This window comes from Limulus polyphemus, unplaced genomic scaffold, assembly GCF_000517525.1.
Source record: "Limulus polyphemus unplaced genomic scaffold, Limulus_polyphemus-2.1.2 Scaffold767, whole genome shotgun sequence".
Classification (NCBI taxonomy): domain Eukaryota; kingdom Metazoa; phylum Arthropoda; class Merostomata; order Xiphosura; family Limulidae; genus Limulus; species Limulus polyphemus.
This window is the reverse complement of record NW_013666377.1, coordinates 35138-42653: the sequence shown is the minus strand read 5'-3', so window position 1 is coordinate 42653 and position 7516 is coordinate 35138. Positions and strand designations below refer to the sequence as shown.

At 34.0% G+C, this 7516-nt stretch overlaps 1 protein-coding gene across 1 annotated transcript in view; it reads left to right on the top strand.

The window, feature by feature from the left end:
* Nucleotides 1-1013: 1013 nt before the first annotated feature.
* LOC106460416 (cGMP-specific 3',5'-cyclic phosphodiesterase-like) overlaps nucleotides 1014-7516 on the top strand; it is a gene marked incomplete at its 3' end in the record, with an annotated part of 16647 nt that continues 10144 nt past the window's right edge. The window contains exon 1 of the mRNA XM_013920111.2: nucleotides 1014-1429. The remainder of the gene's footprint in view (nucleotides 1430-7516) is intronic.

Below are 7516 nucleotides of genomic sequence, written 5' to 3'. Positions count from 1 at the left end.
CTACCACGGGTATCGAAACCCGATTTCTAGCGTTGTAAGTCCGCAGACATGCCGCTGTGCCACTTCATGTGCTCGTGTGATAATATTACTTAGATTATTTAGACGGCTAGTATCTTGGTACTTGTATTTTTACAGGGTTTATACCGATACTTGTTTATACCAGTGTTGAATCATTATTGCTTTTGACCATACTTTTAGATGATCCTGACAGTTCGATTGTAGAAATAACTGTATATAGAAGTATAAATTAGCAGATGAATTAGCTGAAAAACTTTACAGTAATCATCATACGATTCCAGTAGTGTACGAGTTTTGAAACATACGTACACACACACATATATATTTTTTAAATGCCATTTTCACTCCTTCCCGGACAAGTATGCTGTCATAAACTACGTCATAAGAAATAATATACTAAGATCACTCTCATAAATAATTATTTACAGGAATGCAGCTAGTACAAATATACAGGTAGCCAGATTTAACCTTCGATTCTGACCTTAGTGTAGGAAAAGAAGTGAAGAAGCAATGGAAGGAAATAAAAAAAACAACTTGAAATTGGTAGTAAAAGACTAATGTAAACGACTCTCGTATGGGCAAGAACTGTGATGCTGTATAGCAGCCAAATGCTTTAATATTTCAGTTAGATAAATGTACAGATGGGATTTGACCGCTGTTATTAAGCTAACTACTCCCATCCGCTCTGAAGTTATATGTTATTCGACATTTTCAGTTCGGGTGACAGTAAATTGTAAACACTTCAGACAGTATAATTTAGAGTTTTCGTTATAATAGTTAGTGCTATGATCCTCAGATTGAATGCCCCGTTTAAGTTGTTTCTCATGTTCACAATTGTCTCGTGGAATTTATACGTAAGTTCGCTCTTGGTTACATATTCTACAAAGACTGCAGAAACACATCCAAAGTGATTTTTCTTTTTAGAGTTGTTCCACTAAGTTCTTATTATGAAAAAAATCAAATTTTCACGGTTAAATCTGAATTTTAAAAAAACCTTCTTTCTAGAGATAGAAAAACGATCATTCAGTTCACATAACTTTTACTGGTGGGCCAGATGTTTCTCGAAACCACCGTTGAGTAAACCGAAACCCTTCTTCCCTCCTTTTACACAGTTGGAATCCAGCCAAAATCTGATTGGCTGAGAACCAGGGTGCTTGCCAAATAATCTTGGAAGCAGAGCTCAACACTAGCCGTCATTGTAGCGCCTTCTGAGAATTCATCGACATTGAGGTTCAGTAAGTCTTACCGTTCGGAACGCGAGACATCTAAAACGTAAAGTGGAACGAAGTGACAGTTTTACGTTTACTCGAGTTTCTTACACTTCTATATCATTCAAGTCGGAGTATCGTATAATTTTGATTTGATTTTAATAATAGCTGAGAAGGTACGAACGACAACGCAGAGATATAGCGTGAGTATCAATAACATCGTATTGCATTATCAAATATAGATACTTAAAGTTGAAAGGATTAAAACACATTTTTATGCTGTTTTACAACTACAGATAACTTTGAGCAGAATGAACAGTATTATTAAAGGGCCTATCCGTATTCTCGAAACATAAAATAAGCGCAAATAAAGTTCCGGTATCAACAATGACTATCTTTGTTTTTATTTCCATTTAAAACTCTCAAACTGGATAAACCTTTTAAAAATTTACATACAACAAAATAATTGTGACGCTGTCAATAAAACTTTAGAATAACCGCGTGCCTTTTGTTGTTGTTGTTCTTACTGTCAAATGAACAATATTTATCAACTGGATATGTATCATTAACTGTTTAGCCTGCTTTGGTCGTACTTGTATCTTATGGACGTACAAAGATAACAAGGAGAAGATATGAATATTAGCTCGAAGGTTTGTCACTCTGGCGTCTCCCATGAGATATTGTTTGTCTGTCAGCATCAAACTATTTAACATTTGAAATTTTAAGAAAAATATGCTTATTTTTAGAGTGTTCTGTTATTTGAGCCTGTTCTCCACCATAACATAATTCATCATTGCCATTTCTCTAATCTATACCTTTTATTAGTTGGAAGATGTATTATTATTTCGTTAAGGTCGTCCCCCAGTGGCACGGCGGTATGTCTGCGGACTTACAACGCTAAAAACCGGGTTTCGATACCCGTGGAGGGCAGAACACAGATAGCCCATTGTGTAGCTTTGTTCTTAGTTATAAACAAACAAACAAATCGTTAAGGTCCTTTGCCTGCTTGTACGTCACTTAACTAATGCACGAGACCGCACGTAACCATGAAAGTTTACACAACCAATCCTTGTGTAAATACTTGATAGATCCTAGGCTTGAAAGTTACGTCACACAATATCCATTAAACTTTCAATCAACATGTACTTAAGTTATAAAATAGCACTCTACGAGTACCAATATGTTAATTTATCTCATGTGTCCATTCATAAAGCTGTTCTCCTTATGTTTTATGTAAACATGTAGACGTGTGTGAGTCTATGTATATGTGTGTGTGTGTTGAATAATACTTATGTTCTCTTTAAAGCAGTCCGTTAGGGCAAATAACGTTATTAGATAAAGGAGTCGTCCTTGATCATATGTGCTTTCTCACTAGTGGTGGTTTTCCATATTTGTATTCGGACGGGCAATTTAGTCTATACGTTACTGTCAACCCGGGTTACTGTGCTCGTGGATGACATATAACGCTCAACATCGGGTTTCGATACCAGTGGTGGGCATAGCATAGATGGCCCGCTGTGTGGTTTTGAGCCTAATAATAAACAAATACTCCTTTCAACTCGTAGAACATTTGGGCTAATAAAAGATTAGCGATAATCCTGTTATAAATCTAGAAGGATATAAAATATTAGATAAGCAAAAAAAAGATGATCTTAACTTAAGCTAAATATGTTCTTTGGTGAAACCAAACAGAATGTATCTTTATCATTATTATTATTTTTAAATCCGAGTAACCGTATATTGCTTTCTTTCACCACCTCTAATATTGAAACTACTGTAGTTAGTCAGCAGCACTCCACCACTCATCATCCAAAGCAAGGGATTAACTGTCTCACTTATAACGTATCCACAATTTAAAGTGTGGGGATATTTTCTGCTGTCAATGGATTCGAGCCCGATTCACCAGCTTCACAATCCAAAGTTCTACCACAGGACCGACCCACGTCCTTAACAGTGGGGAACATGCGCGTTTAAAAGGTTATAGGTGAAAAGTATCAAAATGGGCATTTATAATCTCTAAATGCATGTTTTCCCCGCTGTTAAAATGACAGAATATACAATATATTTAAATTGTGGCCCCAAAAAACAAAAGCTCTGAACCACTTACTTCTATAGCCTTCTGAACGCATATTTTCACAGTTATTAAATGATGAAAAATACATTCAAATAAAGGCCCTAAACAACAAAAGTGTTTCAGAGCTTTTGTTTTTTGGGGCCACAATTTAAATATATTGTATATTCTATCATTTTAACAGCGGGGAAAACATGCATTTAGAGATTATAAATGCCAGTGTTTCAGAAAGTTTGTTGTTTTTGAAGTTCATTTAAATGTATTTTATCTTTTGTCATTTAACAGCGGGGAAATATATATATTTAAGAGGTTATAGATGTAAATGTAATGTTTTTGGGATCTTAATAGAAATGTATTTTTCATCATCTAACAGCGATTAAAATGTTTTAAAGTTTATAGGCGTAAACATTTCAAAACGTTTTTAAGATTATGAAGCTACATTTGAATATATTTTATTTTTCGTTCTTTAACAGTGGTAAAAGCACACGTTTCAAAGCTGTTGGAAAACATTTATATTTTTGAGATCTTCATTTGAATGTATTGTAATCTTTCGCGAGTTAAGAGGGATTTAATTTCTTTGCTTACGTAACTTTTGAAATCGAAAAGTGTAGTACACAGTTTGAAAGGTTTTATATTATGTTTGCCCTCAACAAGTTTATAATTTCAGTAAAATAGTGGAGTGGAATAGCAGCAACTAATGATTGCTTAGGATTATCACCAAGGTCACCGACTGACTAATTGATGTTTAGTCTGTAGTCCGCTTGAGGGCTGAGTGCTTGGTTCATTATTTGAATTGACAACGTAAGCAATAAAGAGACTCATTAACGTGAACTTTCCATACAATGATGAAAGCATTATTTATTTTCTATAATTCATAAACTTTTTTTATCTGTCATGGTAAACATATTAAATATGACGTTAGCAATATCCACTTTGCGTGAAACCTAAATCACTGAAATAGCTAGGACGTCAAAACATCTTACCTTCTGTTTTTTTATTTTTATTTTTTGGATATCGTTCATTTAGACTGGTTGGATTTATAAAAAGGCACTTTTAATAGCCAGAACTGTTTGTTAATATGTTATTTACACTATATTTGTACAACGCATTATCTTTAGAAGTCGTAGCCTAAACTTGTAATTTAGACTTTACAATAAGTATCTTCCTCTATCGGTTTCTTTTTTCACACAATTCTACGGGAAAATTTAATTTTGATGTGAGATATTATAATGCTTTAGCAGTAAAGTACGTTTTTAACTGTTGTCTGTGAAGCAATATAAACAACGTGACTATATACGCATACCTAAGACATATCATTCATTATGAACTTCTGTAGTTTTGATATGGTTTGTCTCGGAAATTCGCGCAAAGCTACACAAGGGTTATCTAGGCTATCAATTCTTATACTTGAACTGATAAACTAGGGGAAGAATATGAGTTAATAGTATCCATCCCCAAGTTTTGGGCCATTCTAATCCAATAGCGTTTCGGCCGTCCAAAAGTGCAACAATAGCCCATGAACCGTGGATCTCCGGATTCTATTGTTGATTTATTTTTCAGTCATTAAAGTACAATGTTCGTGAAGAATAAGAAATGCGACAAACTTATGCGACAATTTGTTTTCTGGACGTTTTCTGCAGTTGCCATTTTTAAATTGTTCAGCAGTGCTGTCATCTGTCGGGTGTAATTTTATGATGCTTGCATTTGCATTTCGTATTTATAGCAAAACCACTAAGGCTGCCACCGTCCTTAACTTTGAACTATTGACCAGAGGTAATACACACAATCAGCATTCTTCCACTCACCATCAAAGCTAAGGTACTGACTGCTACTCTTATAAAGTTTAAAATGCTTAGAATATTTTGTGATACCGCACGGATTCGAAACCGACCCGAAAGCTAGACATCCAGATCTTTACCACAGGGAAAACCGCGTCTTTTATGATGCTTATTTCCATGCAAAGATGCAGGTTTTTCTGACATAATATATATGCCATTAAAACCAAATAAATAATTTATGGCCACACTATACTTGAGAAAGAGAGATGCATATGTAAACTTATATTTATTAATGTGAAACATGCAGAAAAGAAGGTCAGTGAAGAACCGGGAAAGTAACTTGAAAAAAGAATGAAACAAGAATAATAATAGCAAACGGTCCCATCTTTATTTTTACTCAGAGCAGTCGAATAGCGTGTTTCAAAGTGAGATTTAACATTCTAATCCTACTTAGTCCAATGATACCAGCAGTGTGCACTGTATATTAAAGGAAGTATATAAATAAGTATTAGAGAAAAAAAAAGTAAAAAAGGGTGCTCGTTCAAGCTACGGATATCGTGCACTCGAAGGGGGACCTAAACTGTAGGTATTTCAAAAGAGCAGAATAAACTTGGTAGGGTATTCTCAATTCACTGAAACGTGTCGAAAATAGACAAAGGAGAATAATATTGTATCTGTTTCCATTCCGTCCAACTACTATAATTAAACAAAAAATACAAGACGTTAAATATTCTAGTATATTTAGTGTAGTCTGAGATTAGTACCAATGCCAAAAAGGTCTTAGCCATGTGGCTAATTTCATTTAGCCACAAAATATAACATACATTTGTTATTTTATCGTAGTGACTAATTTCTCCGAAAGGGGGCCTATAGTCGCTTGGGGGAGTCACCTGTTTTAACCACTCGCACCATTATATAGTAGTTTTTTATCTGTCAGTCAGACAGTAGAGACTAAAATGACGTCACATAAGGGGCGCTTAACGTTTGAAATTTGTATTGTCGTGACGTCAGTAAAATGTGCGCATGCCATGAATCAAGAGAAGAATTATGCACTCTGTATGCTACAACACAGCATGACATATGAACTTCGAAAGCAATAAATGAAAATACTTGTTATTCTTAATTTTGGTTTTATCTACTCTTGAAACAGGACACTTTCAGTGACCCTACGGAAGTACATCTAGTAATATATATATATATATTTCCTATTTATGTATGTACATAGGAAATAATATAGAAATTTCTTTCGGATTTTCTTCCAAATCAAACTTTGAGATAGGGCTGAAAATGTTTAAATACGCATGTTTTACGAACAGGGTAAAAACTGACTATATATGTATGGATGAGATATAATAACATGAAAAATAACAAGCGATTTTTCAAATCCATTCAAATTTTTTTTTTTAATTTTACATAAATCTCAAAAATGTAAATTTATCCAATTGTCTTTCAATGTATTCTTATTATTTTACGTAAAGAAAAAGTAAATCTTCGATGAGAAGACGATTCTGACTTCAACCTTACGCATTTGCTCTTAATCTGAAAGTTAAAGATGATATTTGCGTTTCTTTAGACACACACGCACACCTACGTGCACACAATCAAATGAGGGTGAAATTGCAGTAAATTAAATCTACAAGATGCAAGTTTGGTGCTGTGTTTTAACCTTCGTTCGTATTTCGTCTTTTACTTCAAAAATCAATTTACACGGAAGGGCTTTCACACATAACCAAAAAAAAAAAAAAATAAATTCCCCGGTTATGTGGACGTAAACAGTCCTTCTTGTCAAGGGTGTGTAACTATTGCCATGAGCTGTTAGTGTCAGCGTGATAATCTTGTATTTATCAGGACTGTAAGAAAAATCAACATGCTCATAGTTACAGAGAAGCAACACATATTTCTTAAATACTAGGGTGAGGTATACGTGGCCAGAAAATACTATAACACCTTTGAATATTTAGATTGACTTTCTTAAGACCAATAAAACAGTTTGCTGTATATATATATATATTTATATAGGATTATTTGTAAACGAGATATTCCGAAAAAGAGCAGCTTTGAATTAGATGTAAGCCTACATGTTTTGGTTTTACGTTACGCCTCTTTTAAGAATGAATATTTTTTACGTTACGCCTCTGTTAAGAATGGATAATTTTTAATGTTTTTCAAGCTACCATTTAGTAATTTTCTACAGGTTTTTCTGTTATTTGTATCTAGAACCTTTCAAACTATTTAGTTGTGAATTAATTTTACATCAAATGAAGTACAGATTAAGAGAGATTAAAACAAAATAGCTTTAGGAGTGAATGTAGTGGTCCCATAAGGAAACACATGCCAATTTTCTGCTAGCATTTGACTAGTTTCTTACTTGGGGACATTAACTTTGGTTTCTATTTCGTTTTTCAATCACGATAATAATAATAAAAAGGCCCGGCATGGCC